At 37.4% G+C, this 18,317-nt stretch overlaps 2 long non-coding RNA genes across 2 annotated transcripts; both read right to left on the reverse strand.

The window, feature by feature from the left end:
• Positions 1 to 224: 224 nt before the first annotated feature.
• LOC121306050 lies at positions 225 to 1,713 on the reverse strand. Its single transcript, XR_005948159.1, has 3 exons — positions 1,624 to 1,713; positions 1,327 to 1,364; positions 225 to 734 (listed from the first exon to the last, which is right to left on the reverse strand). It is a non-coding gene; the product is annotated as an uncharacterized LOC121306050 (long non-coding RNA).
• Positions 1,714 to 16,011: 14,298 nt separating this feature from the next.
• Positions 16,012 to 18,208, reverse strand: LOC121306049. The gene is made up of 3 exons (XR_005948158.1): positions 18,111 to 18,208; positions 17,808 to 17,845; positions 16,012 to 17,015 (listed from the first exon to the last, which is right to left on the reverse strand). It is a non-coding gene; the product is annotated as an uncharacterized LOC121306049 (long non-coding RNA).
• Between the last annotated feature and the right edge of the window lie 109 nt (positions 18,209 to 18,317).

Here is an 18,317-nt window from a genome sequence, read left to right on the forward strand (position 1 = left end):
AGATAAATCAATCAATCAATCTTTATTTTATATAAAGCTTTTCATAGTGGACCACCATCACAAAGCACAAAGAAGCAGTCACAACAAGAAAATCCTCACTTTAAATACAGAGAAATGCACAACACATGATATACATAAAAAGCATAATACAATTGTGAAAAATGCATAATACATGATATAGTAGCATAGTACATGAAATAGTAGCAGCAGCACAGCAGCACACCAGCTAGTAACAGAGCTTAAAGAGCACTGAATGCAAGAGAGAAGATGGGTCTTGAGAATTGATTTAAAGCGAGCAGCACCTCTACCAGCAGCACCTGCATGTATAGGAAAGGAGAGTAAGAGAGGCTGGCAGAGCTGACAGGTAACCTGCCAGATTCTTTGCATCTCCAATGGGCTGTCAGTTCTGGAACCAGCACTAACATGGCTCAGACTGATCTGTCTCTTCATTCTGATTGGTGGGTCTGCAGAAAGTGCTTTTATTAAATGGAAAGATCATTTTGGTTTACAGTGAATATGAGGTGGTTTACTATTAACCACAAAAAGGAAGCAAGTCATTTCCCCTCCAGTGGATTTCTCACCAACAGTCAGCATCTGGAAGTTTTAACTGTTGCGTATTCTACATCATTTCCATCAGATTCTGATATATCTGTTTTCTTGGGGACAGGGAGAGTGTGTGTCTCTGGATCAGGGATTGTATTGTCATGTTGCTGTGGAGACTGATTCATCTTATTCTGCAATAAATAAAAGAGACCAATCAGCTTTTAGGAAGCAGACAAGCTTTAGATGAGCTGAAGGGTCTCCTCTCATTCATACTTTTCTTCTGTCCTTATACAAGATCATGTCACAGGTCAGGAAGGCTGAACTGTGAATAGCAAACTGTTTTACAACTAGATTTGATTCAGCACTTTATTAAAATAAGGGGCGGGGGGGGGGGGAGTAAAACAGACAAGACTCTTAACAAAAAAGAACACTGTTTTACAAATGAAGGCCTTATAACTGGTTGTAAATATAGACCGGTAGTAATATCTGATTTCTGGCAATGCAATGCTTTAATCTTAACTGTTGAGTAATAAACCACCCCCCCCCCCACCCCCGATGTTTCTTGTGCATGCTTATTTACTTATGCATGCACCTTTATACATATGTTTTGCACACGTAAAAATTGGCCCACAAAGATAAATACTGAAAATATGCATCATTCACAACTGATGGTGGGAAACATTTTTGCTGGACAAGTGTTTTAAGAATGCTAAATCAGGGACATTTCTGGATTTAAATATTATAGAACCTGTATATGTGTCAGTAAATTGTTTCAGGACTTACCACCGTGGTGTACACAGGTTCAAGCTGGACAGCAGGGTCTGGAATGGCATTGGATCAAATAGATTAGTTTCCTAATTTGAATGGAGGTGAAAACAAATAGTATGCATCAGTAACACTAAAATATGTCTTTGCACCAAAGGCTGAGCAATAGAAGACTGCAGAAAACACTCACCCAGGAATCAATAGAATTGAACATGATTGAGGGGCACAATACATTGACACAGCGAGATGAAGAAGTGCCCATCAGTTAAACAAACTTCATTTGTATCCATTGTGGTGAAGAATGCTGTGCCCTACCTCGTTTGGATTGCAGACACTTCAGCACTCCTCCTATCAGCAGTAACAGCAGCACAAGGAGCCCAGATCCTACCCCTGCACCCAGGAACAGAGCTGGAACAGAACATGGGGGGATCAACATACAGATATGATAACTAGTATATGTACATGTATAAACTAATTAGAACAATTGCAACACAAACACAATGCCATATACAGCACTTTCACTAGAAGAGCTCAGTTCCAAGTGTGCGTTTGCCTGGGTAAAACTGTCAGTGTATTTAAAAGGGCCAGTATAGAGGACTTTCAATGTAATTATGACTCTACTTAGTTTCATTTTTAAATAAAAACACCAGTTACCTTGTGATAAACAGAGAACGAATCAATGCTGTAAATCTCCCTCCTGACCAGAAAGGGCGCTGTGTAAGGTTGATAGTACACTTTCCCATAGATGGGTCGAATTGACGATGGGCGGAAACAGGAAGTCAGCCATCTTGGAGGAAGAGCGTAGCTGCGCGTACTTGAAACGATTCCCATGTGATCAGCTTCGGGCCAGGCAGCGATTGGTTACACCGGGGCACCGGGCTGATTGCAGGGAGGAGCTGGGTAGTACGATTGGGACGCAGCTACGTGAGTACACCCCCTCACGCTGAGTGATTTACTAAGCAGCCCGAGCCTGCATTTGGTTTGTTTTTGTTGTGTTCACAGTAGCAGAAGAGGACAGCGGAGGCCAGAACTGCAGCTCCTGAGCCAGCGAATCACCGTATCACTGCCCAGCACAGCCCAGCACAGCACTGAAAACCACCTGCTTTTCATAAACACGTGCCCCGAGACCACAGTTTCGTGCACCGAGGAATTGTGGTCATTGTAGTGCTTTATTTTTATTTATTTTTATTTTTTCTTAGGTTTGGGAAACCTGCCGTGCCATTGCTGGTATAGGGGCGACCTGCTTTATTTTTGAGAGTTCATTTTTGTGTTCATTGTGAAATGTAATGAAACGCAGACAGTTTGGGAATGAAACCTGAGTGTGGACATTGTATTATTGCACACCTTTGCACGTCCTTGTCAAATACCTGTATATAAAAGCAGCTTTTTGCAACTGCTGTCAACTCTTGAAAAGTAATTTGGAACAATCCATTTATTTTCTCTTTCATGGAGTGTTTGGTTTATTGTATCCTAGTGGGCTGTTTTTTATACTTTAACAAATTCTAAAATCTTGCACCTTGGTGGATAGGACCTGTTTAATGTCTCGGCTTCTTATGCTGGAAAGACGTATTGGTCTATTTAATACACACTTCCTACATTAAGCAAGTTCAATTTAAAAGTGTAAGATTGGTCTCGTTAAAATAACAGTTTTTATTGAGTGTAAGAAAGCGTATTCACACATGCCTGTTGAATTGCTTTGTTGGGTCTTGGCAGATGTGGTTGGACGTGTCAGGCATTCTGTGGGGAAATAAACAATGTCATTCACAGAACTGTCAACATGTGCAGACAATAGGGACTATTCTAATGATGTAAACAGTGGCAGATCTGAACATTCCCTTCTTAAAATTACAAACCCGATTCTTTGTGGACCTCATTCTATGAATTTTTTATTGTTCTTTAAAGAGTGGCAGTATTTGGATCCACATAATTTTCAATCATTAAAATAGACCCACTGGGTCTATTGCAACAAACAAAAAGCTATGGCTGATCTCGTGGTTAGGACTTGAGGACTAGACTAAACTAGTACGCTAGTCAGCACCAATTGCAATGAACCAAGAACTTCCAGTTAGTCTCCCAGTGCGGATTAAAAATGTTCCCAATAGCAGCAAACTCCAGATGATGACTGCTGCCCCCTATCTGATAATCAGGACTAAATTGAACCAACAAGCTCTTTAGACTAAGCAGAAGAGTTACCATACTAGTTAAAATAAGAAGCCTCATTAAAGCCACATTTTCTGAAATTAAACCATTAATACATCGGATATCAATGGCACAGAATACAGAATAGTTTTCTAACATTTAGCAGAGCTTTAAAATTTTTATATGGCATGGCATATAATTAAATAAAACCTGATAATGATACGCTTGTATTATGCACTCTAAGGTTGCTAAATTGAAATCTTGGAGGTGGAGATTGTCTTTAGCCTATGTGTCAATTGTATATTAAGATGTCTCCTTCATAGATGTGCCTCATTGCTCCTGTAATTCGATAGGTGAAAAGCTGTTAGGCGACTACAGTTATGTTTTGTATGCTCAAAGAGTATGGCCAGATATCCAGATATTAAGTCTGTTTACAAAATCCATGCATACAGTGAACAGGAGTTTAAAAGGCAATAGCATTTATCCAAGGCGGCAGTCAGAAGACTGATAGAGTTGCTGGAACCATGGCTGCACACTAAAAGACGAGGAGGCATCCTATTGACCCCGTACTTCAGGTGTGAATAACTCTGTGATTTTATGCTACTGGATGCTTCTTGCATGTTGGGGAGGGATCTGATCAACATCCACGAAAGCAGCGTTTGCCGTGTTGTTCACAGGATCTCGAAGCTCATTTGGAACTTCATCAATGCAAAGTTGTCATGCCCAATGAAGAAGAGCAACAAGATATTTGCACCATATTTTATTCTGGAATACCTGGAGTTATTGGGGCCATAGACTGCACACACATCCATATTTGTTTTCACAGACAATATAAGGATCCAAGCTTCATCAACAGGCATAGGTACATGTCAATCAATTGCCAAATGGTATGTGACCATCATCTCCAAATATGCAACGTGGTAGCATGATGGGCAGGCAGTACACATGATGAGCAGAGTTCCTGGTCTCTCTTCAGAAAACGCAGCATTAGTCTGCTTGCAGTTTCATGCCAGATATTTGAGGGTTGCAGAGTTACTGTGGCATGTTTGCTGCCATCTTCCACTGTTTTAATGTCATTATTACGCACTCAACAAAATAAAGTTTCTGCTCCGTTGAGTAATACTGTGCATGAACGCCAGCCATGATTTTGTTTGGTATGAATATTACACCCTTATATACTTGGATGACTCGATTTGCATAGCTGATTACATGTACAGCTTTGATAAATTATTGCTCTGATTAGTGGTCTTTGTTAATTAAATTATGCGGATAAACACGTTTTGTATGTACCACGCAAAACTATTAGGCAAATTAAAATATATTATCTTCATGTTTTACATATACATGTTTTTTATTGTTAAAATATGTTTAATCACATAAATTCTTTGAACTATAACAAACTGGAATCAATCAGTTTGTGACGCACACTGCACTTGAGGTTTGGAGATAGTCTTGATCCTCTGCTGTGTACTAAACATGAGGATCAGCTGATCCCCTACTGGTTTGTTGGTTGCAATTGGAACTAACTTTATCCACAGCTGGTGCTGATCCTCAGGAAAGTATCATACTATCTAGTCTGTTACTTACTACTAGCTAGTCTGTAACTTGATGTGTCCTAACTAAATGTTCAATGCAATTGACCTAACGTGTCTTTAAAATGTCTGACCAAAGTGGCTGCTCTTACATTCAAGAGCAAAATGCTATCATGCAAGTGTTTGAACCACTGTTTCAGTACAATTCCTTGGGTTTACATCTGGGACCCCTTAAGCATTTTGTCCTGAGATGGTAGCCAAATAAGAGAGAGGTTATTGGAGTTTAACATCGAAAGCATGGCTGATTCAGTTTATCTGATGATGTCAGAGTACTGCAACTAGAACTGCCCCTGTATTGTAAATGTCTTATACAAATGCTTTAGAAGCCAGAACAGCAGTAATGCACACTTTCAGAACATTCAATGAATGTGTAAATTAATCCACCAGTGTAGAGTATTTAACAACTTCAATGCAGGTGGATGAGCCCATACATTTACTACAGCAATCCAAAGCAGTTAGCACTGGACCTGGCTCATACTGATAGCAATGCGTACTATACTAAACATGCCAGTCTAGTCCTTGTTTTCTTTTCTTTGTTTTTATGTATTAATTAAAAAGATATTTTAATTTAAAAAAATGCAGAGATAATGTTTAGCAGATTTATCATTACATAATGATATGAAAGTTTGGTTTTTATAGCTGATAATAACATGCATTTAATTATGGCAGGGTTATATTATAGACAAGGGTCTACAGTACCTGGTGTGGTCGTGTCAGAACAGGTTTATTTCAATTCAGAGGCGATGTCCTACTATCATAATTCAGAATAACTGCAAAGTTAGTAGTGAATTAGTCTTTTAAAGCTATTTTTCTACTTTAAGTAAGAAAACTGAACTGAAAACATACTTGCCTGCTCTGTTTGGTTGAGTTGGTGATGGCATATTTCCTGTGGGAGTTTAAGAAGCATCATTTAATAACTTAGATGACAAGTTTCTTTTTTATTATTCAAATCAACAGCTTTTAACACAAGAATTCAAATGATCTCTTCCGATTTAAGAGCAGCATGGAAACTAGTATTAGCCAAATATCTGATCAAACTCTAACAAAGATACAATAAGAGAGATACAATCATTAGTCTTTCATGAAGCAACAAGATAATAAATTAGTTCAGATCTGTGTATTTATACACAGAAAATGCATTTGTTTTCACTTCCATCCCCCATATACTCGTACACTCTGGTTATATGCTGGTTTTCACAGAATCATGTTTAGATCAATTGAATCAACCCCACTGTGACACAAAGTATTCAGCTCAGTCCTTACCTGTCACATGAAGGTAGACTGGGCCACTGCGTTTGCTGTTTGCTGAGTTCACGAGCGTCTCTTTTCCATACACACAGGTGTAATTTCCAGTGTCACTCCTCTGAACCTTTTTAATGGAAAACGTTACACCTGGTACGCCTTTGGGAATGGCTTGTGAATCGACATGGCTGCCATTTTTATATAGATGGAAATATCCTTCTTTTCCTGCTGCATCTCTGAGTTCAGCTGGTATCATACATTTAAATAATACGTCCATTCCTTCAACTGTGCTCTGTTTGTCTACATGAAGTGTGAGCTGATAGTCGGACTCTGAAAACACAGTTTAAGTTGTTAAAAATATGCCTTCAGAACATACCTAAAAATATGCAATATCAAACAATAGACTCTTACAAATATAAACCCTGTTCACATTAGTGGTTTGATCGTAATCGACCATATTCAAAACAACTTATTTAGTTTTATGCGATAGTTTTAAAGTTATAGTTGATGATAAATCTGTCATAACCATTTCAATAAAACATTCCATAACATTCCAAACATCACATAGTTTTAATATTATAAAACTTCACCTGATACCAGCAAGCATTTTATTACCCTACCTCAGTTTGGATTAGTGAGAGACTAGGGTATGGTAAATTTAGTTTATGAAATTTGAATACAATGTCAAAAATAATTTGAACATCAAAGTCACCAATTGACTGATTATTTATATATGCTACACATTTGTAAAATAACATAAGTTGAATGATTTAGGATTTAAAAGTAGTAACAAAAATATTTAAAAAGTAATCCACCTTCTCAGAAAGGAGACATCCACCCAAAGATTTTAAAAATACAATTCTTTATTGCATTTGTCCATGATGAAATGTAATATACTTTGCCCATGAGCTGGCAGAACTGTGATGCAATGACTAATGATTGCTGACAGCTGTAGCCAATGAGCACTCTGGGCCACCTGCCCCCGCCCCATGAGCTGGCAGAACTGTGATGTAATGACTATGATTGATGACATCTATAAGCAGCAGGCAGACATCGAGTTCCCCTGGACAAGGCATGCTGCAAGGTGGAGGCAGGGGGGAGGAACAATCAAAGAAATGACAGAGAGGCATTGGCGATAGGGCTGTTTATGAGAACAGATTGATTAGATATGTGATTAGAGGGAGGATCTAGAAACACAACATAGTTACCCATTACAGAGCCAAGCATTTTCAAATGTGTTTTTTTTATATTCAAAACAGAAACAAAAAAGTTACATTCAGGTGTTTCCTCATTGTTTGGGGCTGTACTTACCTTCTACATTGAGATAAACTGAAGAGCCATGGCTGATGTTTTTCACATCTCCTGGATTCTCGTTCCCATACATGCAGGTATAGCTTCCATTGTCATTCTTTGTGATGTCTTGTTTTATAAATGTGACAGCTCCCATTCCTCCAGGCTCCGGCAGTGAGCTGATCTTCTCTCTGTTTTTATATAAATGGAACCAATTCCTCTCCTTGTTCTCTGCTTGTTCTCCGTGCTCAGCTGATATCACACATTTGAATGCAACCTTCTCCCCTTCCACTACAGATGTTTTCACTATTTGAAGTATTGCTGCACGGAGTGGCTCTGTGATCATTTGGGTAACACATGGAAAGAAATACACGTAAGAGGGAGCAATCTGTTAAGCAAATATAATTTTAGCATATATTATAGATGTGATTAGCAATCATAACAATAATAATACCTGTGGATGTGTTCAACCTGTATTGAACATGCTGATATCAAAACCCTAAATAGCACACATGACTTGAAATGATTGATCCAATAAGAATATTCAATACATTTTCACCTTCTTATTTGTACTGTTAACACTGACTTTCACAAACACAGGTGTACATAGATCATGTTATTTAATATACATTGGAAAAATCTGTGTATTTCATTGATAGGCTCTGATGAGGATTATTCTATATTTCTGTAGTGTATATCTCTTTTAAAAAAATTTAAAGGCATTTACCATTTTAATAAAAAAGCACAACATTTCAAAACAATGTTTATTCAAAAAATAATTGTTTAAATAATGATATTAACCAGGTTTCTGTAGTTAAAAAAAAGTACATTTTTAAGTAACCACATTTATGTATTTTAATTTTCCTGACGAAGGATTCAAACTCAACTTGAAGTTATTTGAGTAAAGACCAGTGTCTTTATCAGTATGATATGAAGATACGAGCCAAAGCATTTGTCTTCTTGACTTTGTTTCTCCATAGTTTCATCTTTATGACAGAAACTAAATATTAAAAGGTCTAGATGGTAACGTGGGGTATGTTATTTGGAAGATTTTTAGGGTCGATTGCAGCGTACCAAAGTTAGTCCACTTGATGTGTCTAACTAGCGGATTAAGCAGGTTTAGTCCACTTGTTTGGACTAAAGATAGTACACTTGTTAATCCCGATTTCAGCGTACCAGAAGATAATCACCACAGATAGATCATCTGCTAAATCGGACTAAACAAGATCCTGATTACAGCACCAAATCGGACGTGAGATGATCCTGTTCAGGAGGACTAACATAGAACTATGAAGTATAAGACTAGCTTAGTACGCTTGCTCGTCCTACGTTTGTACACCACATTTTAAGACGAAGACAGCGCCTTTATTCTCTGAAATGACATCTAAAAACTAGTGAAGCAAAAAGTGAACCCTTCTGAACCTCAATCTGAACTCTTTGCAGTATTTAATTCAGTAAGCTTCGGTTGTCGTGTCACAGAACTATCCTTAATAAAATTGACAATTACACTCTGTAATGATATAATGTACCTTAATATATCGTTGATACACTATATTAAGCAATTCTTCATTTTCTTAGGTAGACAGGGAATGTATCCGATAGTTTAAATACACTACCAGACCAATGAGGCACCCTTTTCCTTTTTGTCTAATTTATTATGGTTGAGGAACAAAGTGTTCTGAAGAGATTGGACTGTTTTTTTCATTAAAATATTGTACAAACTTGAATAAAGTGCTGCACAATAAGATCCTGTGTATTTAAATAATAAAAAGCATGTTTGATGTATTCAATTTAAACTGATATGTCAGTGTAATGTGTATTATATATAAACAACACATTTAGAACTTCACGCTCAATGTCAAGCTGCAATAGGTTACCGGCAAGTTCAAATGCAAGTATGATCCATGTGTGGAATGTGCATACAAAGACATGTAGAGGCTACAATTATATTATGAATATAGGTGTACTTTTACTTAAATGTCTTTGCCCGAATCATGCCTAATGTAATAAAAATGCTTTTACCATTTTATCATTAATATATAAATGATTAGCTTTTTTCATACCTTTGCATATTTCTGACTTTTTTGCCGGTTCCATACCTTCAATGGATTTCTTTCCTTTGTTTTAATCACATGCTAGTAATGACAATGTACACGGAAATGTCTGAGTTTGTCTTTGCACTTTAAATTGTGGATTCCAATCTGCATTTGTAATGTTTGTTATGGGTTAGTCCTCATTATAGCTCTAACTTGTTACACTTGCTCATGTCAGCTAAACCAGTTTTCAGGATTAGCTGTTTGGCATGCAGCAATCAGGACTATCTTAGTACAGATCTGCACGATTTGCTAGACTGCATTTTAGTCCACTTGATGTGGACTAAGTCACTGGTACACTGCAATCGACCCCAAAGTTTTTAATCCAAATGATCACTTGCATTTTTTTTTTTCTGAAAAGAGAAAGGCATCCCTTAATGTGTGTGTTTATTCTTGTAGGACAAATGGTGAGAAAGATACTTCAGAGTAAACGGCCTTGTGAATTTCACCCTAAATGTTCATTTCTACTGTAATCAGGCATTAACTATTAATCATTGTAATCTGTAATCAAGCATTAATCATTGTGTCTTAATATGTGAGCGTGTCAGAGACACACTTACTTGTGGAAACCAGCAGCACGTCTCCAAGTGCAAAAACTGAAAAACAAATTCATCATTTTACAAACAAGAAAATGAACATCACATTTACACACATAAAAAAGTCATCAAAGAAAACATGCCTACATAGCATGCTTAATTTCACATTCCAAGTCATTTTAAAATGCTGTTCAATTAATTTCTGAAACTAACAATATACAGCTCATCTATCTATAACACAACTAAATGTGCACACTATGAGATTCTAATACAGCAATGGAAACTCATGCATGATAGAAATGTGTGCTTCCATATACACATGTAATAATCAAATGACTATCTAAAATCATGAAAAACAAAAGATTATTTAAAAAAAATAGGAAAAGTGTATGCACTGTACACACATAACAAAAAAGCAAAACAAACAAAAAAAAAAACTTTGAATAAAATTATACTTACACAGCACTATTAACTTAAATTTGCAAGTCATTTTTGCAAACTGTCCAGTAACGACTTTGAATATAAATGTCATCTATTTGTAACACAACTAAAGAACACAGTAATGGAAATACCACAGCCTCCTGAATAGATAGAGGGAGATAATACTGAGCCAGTGTTTCCGTTCCATGTGTATATAGCTGTTTGCAATAAACTGTTTTTAGCAGTTCTGATAGTGTCTGTGTGACAGGCGTTTTTTCATCTTTTTACATTCATCTGTTGCAACCCACACTCCAGGCTATAAAACTGATGATTCTCCTTCCTGCTTTCAGTGCCACGCTTTCAGTCAAATGAAGCTCTAACTGTATAAGAGTAGTAAGCAGCCATACAATGCACATAACAGGATCCCTTCACTTATAACTCCACGGTTTATAGTAGGCCATGAACTAACAGCATCATTTCAAACCAGATATTCCTTGAAAAAAGGATGTTGCCCAGATAGACCAGACAGATGGTCCATGAATCATTTCATCAGATGCTGGAGTTTCAGCTGCATTGTATAAACCAAAGCTGAGTCGATTCAGTTTATTTCATTCATGAAACCAAGTGCAGAGTTTGGGATCTATTTCCAGCAGTTTTGGCAGGGTTGAGGATCAAGATCCATTGTACAACAGCAAGGTGTCATCACTCCTTGGAAGGGGGTGGCATCTTTTAACAGTGGAATTACCAAGGTGGTCATTTTGACCATTTTTGGAATTTAAATTGCTGTGTGTGTGCTTAAGATAAGGAGTTGTGTTTTCCTGACTTTTCCTAAATATATGTACTAATTACCCTGACAAAGAAAGAATCGTGTAGCTGCAAAAATTAACAAGATAAAATACTGTCGTACCTATTCCAACCAGGCGTGGTCAAATTGACTGATCTATATATAAACCATATTATAACAATTAAATACTTTTGCAATTTGCGTTCATCAGTCTTGACTTGCAGCCGTATTGAGTCTCTATCAGTCTGCATTCATCAAGTGAGTTGACATTGATTCAATAATAATGATAATAGTAATAATAATAATAATATCTCTATATAGCACCTTTCACAATGGGCCTCCATCACAAAGCGCTTTACAGATGTATGCTGTGAACTGGGCATTATATGCAGAGTCACTTGCGATAGAACATTGATTTAACATGTCATTCGTAGGATGGAGCACAAGGAGGGTAAGTGACTTGCTCAGGGTCACACAATGAGTCAGTGGCAGAGGTGGGTTTCTGGTTACAAGCCCTGAACTTTAACCACTGGAACACACTGCCTCCTAATGAACCTTTGATAGCTCATCAATCAATCTTGACAGCTCATGCCGCCAGGCTGTCTGCACTGGATACTATAAGTCACATGTTTTTCTAAGAAATTCAGTGTTACCCCAATACACATTGCAAATGGATTGCTGAAGAAGCAGGACAGAAAAGAGTGTTTGGAATTACTGAATATGTTACCAAACAAGATTATGATGCAGCAGAGACGGACAATGCGGTAAGTGCATTGCATATTTTGAAAAGCAGTATCTGTGTGATTTGTGCCAGCACTTAGACTTTGTAAACGATTGTAAATGAAGCCCATTCTGTTCAAATGTTTATTGATTCATGTCATTTTGATTATAGTATCTGTGTATAAACACATAGCTTCGGTTGCGCTTTGTCATGTAGGCAATATAAACCAATTGATAAAAAATAAAAAAAGATACTTACGTTGTTTCAGTTGTACAGTTTTTTATGTACTGTATATACTGTAAATGTTTGTTCATTTCATTTTTACTGTTGTGATGGCTTTATGCATGAGGTGTTAATTGTGTTATTAATTAAAAGTTTTGCACTGTGTGTATGTGTGTGTTTTTCATAGTTAAGTTGTTTTTAATCATGATGTTTAAGTTGTGTGTGGCTGTGTTGTTTATAGTCGTTTTAATGTGCTTTCCCTTTAATATGCTATTGTATGACTTTGTAATGCAGTTTTGTCCAAGCTTAGAATTCTCACATTACATCAAAGTAGCAGGTGGCGGACCATAAGGTGAGAGAGCACTGCCCTCTTTCCCACAGAGGAAGTATGTGGTAGGCTTGCTGTGTGTGATGAGACTACCTCAATTATTAGACAGAAACCTGTCAGGTTGAAAGGGAGTCAACAGTTGTTTACAAAGGTATGAATATCAAGTCTTGTAAAAGTGTGTTAGTCTTTTCATCTCTTTTGAATTGACTCCATGGATATCTTTGCTTTCTGATACAAACATGTGTACTGAGGCCTTGTGCAAAGTCAGTTTGAATCTCATGCTATATGATTGTATTGGAGGTATACCATTCTTGTGTATAAAGTGTTTTTGATTCAAAAAACATTTTTCAGCTTCATTTTTTCACTACATTACCATTTTCTGAGGATTCACATTATGTAATATGTCTGTATATAAACACATTTCTATTGAAATGTCTGTTTGTTTACAATGTTTCGGTTGTGTAGATGCTTTATATGACATTCCTGAATAAAACTATGACTTATATTCAATTGTTTGTCCTTTCATTATAATATTTATGTTGTTTTTAATACGACTGTCAAATTGACTGGTCATGGTTGTTCTAGTTATGTCTATAAACACGGTCGTTCTGGTGTTAACTGCATCTTTATTCAGGCTGCAGTACTCCACACAGAATATTATACCTCCATCCTTCTGTATCAGTATGACTGGTGCAGCCCCTAGACAAATTGATGCCACGGGGCATTGCTGAACACCCTCCAGAAATGCAGAGACACTCGAAAGGGTGCCATCTTAACTGGCTTGGCTAAACTTCCAGTTGATGGTATACCAGCATGTTAGCTTGTCTACATTTATCTGAGGTGAGAGTAAGAACATTGTTACAGCTCCCCGCTCAGAACCCTGACCAGTAGATGACCTGCACCTTCCAACAAGATAGCTTGGTGTATTCTTTTAAGGTGTTTCTACAATGTTCCTCACTGCAGTTCCTGCTGTGTATGTCCCCACTCCAATCCCATTAATTGTAATAGTAACAGTGGCTACTCTAACCAGTGCACTGCCTACTGAGCAGCCAGGCCAGTAAATAGTGATGCCTATCTAGGAGGGAACCAGTATTCCTTTAACCTGACCCTGAGTAATAAACAGACCAGGGTGGAATAATCATACCCGCTCTATATTGACCTGTAAATTCTGTTCACATACAGAGGAAAGTCTTCACAATCAAAAAGCACTTTTATATATAATGTTTAGCACTGAAACATAGTTAACAAAAAAGAAAAAAAGATTCCAGCACAAGGTTATCAAAGTCAGATGCTATGATAAATACATGGGAGCCAGTATCAATTGCACATTGACACCTCCCATCTTGTTAAATATATCTGGTTCCCTATAAACCATTTCCAGGACGGATCTGAAAGAAACAGCAGGACACACCCACACTCCCAGCAGGACACACTCACACTCCCAGCAGGACACACCCACACTCCCAGCAGGACACATCCACACTACCAGCAAGTTGTACCACATTCCAGTTTCTGGCTGAAGGGGGCACTCTTTTCAGAAACACATTTAACCCTCCTATTAGGTTTCGGGCCTATTTGACCCGACTCTAGTTTCCAATTAGCTTAAATTATATTTTTCTTTTCATTTTCTGTATAATATTTTATGTCTTTTCCTACTAACTTATATACAGAAAACAGAACCTTTGAGTTTTTTTTTTAGAACAGGTCATGTGTACAAATAAGTTTTAGTTCACTGTGACCCGTGGCATTTATCTATGTAGATTTGTGTGCAGGAATAAAACAAACTGTTTCAATTTGTTATTTTATTATTATTATGCTTGTATTATTATCTCTGGCAATGGCTGCACCTGTCTGGAGATATTTGTAAACTAAAAAAACAAACAATATATATCTACAAGGCAGAGCCTAATTTTCACTGTCAGTATTGCAACAGCATCTCACTGGTAAAGACACTCCAGAATGAGGAGCTCCCAGGCTGGCAGTCAAAGAAGTTTTATCACAGCTCCTGGACTAAAAGAGCATAAAAGAGTAAAACCTTTGCAAATAAAACATTTAATCAATTTAAGGCTGTTTAAATTAGTTTGAAATTGCATCGGGTCAATATGACCCAAAACATAACAGATGTACCTAAATTCTGAACATAATAGGAGGGTTAAAATTAAACTAAAGTCTCTCCTGCTCTCTTGACACAACCTTTGGGCTTTTAAACAAGTTCAGGTTTGGCATAGAATTCTATTGTGCTCGCCGCGGATGGGAAGAACTGCGCAAATTGACACAGAAGTCTTTTAGTCCGCATATCATCTAATGCTGGTTTACAATCTAGGGAAATTATCCCAGCATCGGTGTGAGAACAGCCTCTGAAATTATTGGTCAGCTTCTCTTGAAGACCGCAAAGCCTGTATAGGATCATTTCTTACAAAAAAAACCCCCAAAAAATCCAGAAGCCCCTCCCTCGAGTGCCAAGGCAGTGCAGTGCAGTGTTAGGCTGTTTCATGAATCCTCCCTCAGATGTGGGAAATCAGTCTGCTTTCAATTCACAAATGCCATTCCATCTCGAAAAATATTACTGTAAATGACACTGTTCAATGTAATGTTTATGGCAAATTAAAAAAAAAAAATAATATATATATATATATATATATATATATATATATATATATATATATATGTTACAATCAAACAGTCTTCAGGGACTATTTTTTCTCAGTGGAAGGATACATAATATATATTCTTTTTTTCCTTAAAAAAGCTAGTTTGTGTAATGCTTAAAAAAAAAAGTAGCCATTTTATAAGTAAGTTTCAGTTCAATATGTAAGAAATGACCCACTCCAGGATGTGCGGCAAGACAATTCATACCACACTTCCAGGGTTAAGAATTGTCTTACCGCACACCCTGTCGTGGGTTATTTCTTACACACTGAACTGGAACATGTCTAATGATATTGAAACATGAACACTTAACTACACTTCAGACACACATTCCTTTCAATGTCTTTACTTATTTACTTCTGTTGTAAAGGTAACAAATGCAAATGTTTGGCTAGTGGATACAATCCAATGTTCCATTCTTGTGTCTATAACAATCCTTTGTCACTAGGTTTAGCTGCAGGACAATGACCTCCAGGACTTAGTGACAGTTTGAGGAACAGGCGGATCACAACAGTTAGGTACACGCTGTGCATGCAGCTCAGCACACAGCAATGAGACCAGATGCAGGGTTCAGCACCCCTGACTCTGAAACAACAAAGCAGGCAATGCATGGCTGAGGTGAAATAGACGTGACTAATACACTAACAGAAATGAATTATTTTTAGACGTTAGACAGAAGAATGAGAAAGCCAATGCTACTCACAGCCTCATTGTGCAAGGCTTATGCAGTGTTTAATTTTAGCATGTGCAGCGAGGTGACAAGAATGATAGAGAACCTTGCTTAAGCAAACCACAGTATTTTAAACAGAAATGATAAAAGACCATCAATACAAAACATGTCTGGTGGTGGTGGCCTTGATGAAAAAAAAAACAGTGAGCTGAGATCATAGATAAGAGACAACACAACCACACAAATACATATTGTGCACTTTATAACAATGAAGTTAAATACATACAGAGCAATGCTGAAGGGGCTGTAGCTCAGAGATGTGGTTGATTGATTAGACTCACATTAGCACCAATCATGGACTACCTGTGTCCCTTAGGTAAGATAATCTAGCAGTGCTGCTAACTGGGGTCTGTGTAACCCACTGCTGGTTATTAAAATAAATGTAATTGTTTTACAGTATGAACAGAAACCACATGAAAAACATGAAATAAGAATTACTACTGACTTTCATTCATAATACAACAGATTAGGTTCTCAAAGCTTTTATCAAGTTATTTTGAAAGGAAAGAATAAACATATTCTGAACAATTTACACACTGAACTTTCAGTCCTGGGCCTCTCTCAAGCACACTAAACTTCACATATGTGTTCTAACCTGACACACACTGAATATAAAATGATAGACCAGGAATCATTCAAGACCTTCTTTCAACAGTTTTAAAAAGTTAATAATAGTTGCACTTTAATTTTGCAGTTTCCAGTTATTTTCCCATTCCTATGAAAGCAGAGAGTATGTAGATAAAAGGGAAAGACCATTTTAATGCAATGACTATTCAGGTATTTTTCAAACACTCAAGCAGTTTTTTCCCAGTGGTTCTCAGTATCTGGCAGTTTTAACTGTTGCGTATGTTACATTGTCTTCAGGTTCAGATCTGGGTTTCTTCTTGGTGACACGGGCAGTGTTTATTTCTGAGTAGGTGAGGGTGTCGTCCTGTTGCTTTGAAGGCTGCTTGGACTTATTCTACAATAAATCAACAGATTGGAGAGAGAGATCAGGATGGCTAAACTGTACTAAACAAATTGTACATATAAATTTAAATATATCCCAGTAGTTGCACAATATCTTATTGTTATACCCTACTTAAAACAATACCTAAACAATGTGTAATGTGTTGAAACCATGTCATTATCATTCACTTTGTTCACAGTCGTGTTTTCAGTGTGTGATTCTCATGCATTGTTTGGGTTGTGTGAATGAGGTGTTAGACACTCTCAACATTCCTCTACTCCATACCTGCTGCAACTTTCCAACACAATTCATAGACTCCTCAACTGAGAGTTATTACCTACAGACCTACAGCCTGTTTACAGGGGAAGTGTATATTTACATCTGTCCATTGACTAATGGCTACACTTCCCCTGTAAACAGGCTGTAGGTCTGTAGGTAATAACTCTCAGCTGAGGAAAGATGTAAATATACCCTTTCCTGGAGCAAATTCAAATCACTCAACTCATTACATACGGTCTGTATTAACTTTCCAAACAGTCATAGTAACAGTCAATGTTTTATGTGTGTTTGTAACTTTGCATGAGCTTATAAACCGATATTGTTCACACATCAATGTTAAATACTGAAAAACATGTATCAGTCAGCCTGGTTTGCAGAATGTGTGTGGTCAGAATTGATGTCTCTTCAGCAGTATATTTTGCTAAACAAGAATGATAAATAATGGCAATGTATCCATTTAAATCCGAAAGAACCTGTATGTGTGCAAGCAAATCGTTTGAGAGACATATAACATGTAGGACTTACCACTGTGGCATACATAGGTTCAATCTGGACAGCAGGGTCTGGAATGGCATTGGATCAAATAGGTTAGTTTCCTAGTTGAATGGGATGGAAACAGCTAGTGACACACTATGCATCAGTAACATCAAGATATGTTTTTCCACCAAAGGCTGAGCAATGGAAGACTGCAGTAAACACTCACCCAGGAATCAATAGAATTGAACATGATTGAGGGGCACAATACATTGACACAGCGAGATGAAGAAGTGCCCATCATTTAAACAAACTTCATTTGTATCCATTGTGGTGAAGAATGCTGTGCCCTACCTCGTTTGGATTGCAGACACTTCAGCACTCCTCCTATCAACAGTAACAGCAGCACAAGGAGCCCAGATCCTACCCCTGCACCCAGGTACAGAGCTGGAACAGAACCTGGGGGATCCACATACAAATGGGATTCATTGTAAGATCCAGTTAAATATGTGTAAACAGATACTATAACCCACTAATAACCTATTGACATAAAAGTGTGAT

This window comes from Polyodon spathula, chromosome 46, assembly GCF_017654505.1.
Source record: "Polyodon spathula isolate WHYD16114869_AA chromosome 46, ASM1765450v1, whole genome shotgun sequence".
Taxonomy (NCBI): Eukaryota; Metazoa; Chordata; class Actinopteri; order Acipenseriformes; family Polyodontidae; genus Polyodon; species Polyodon spathula.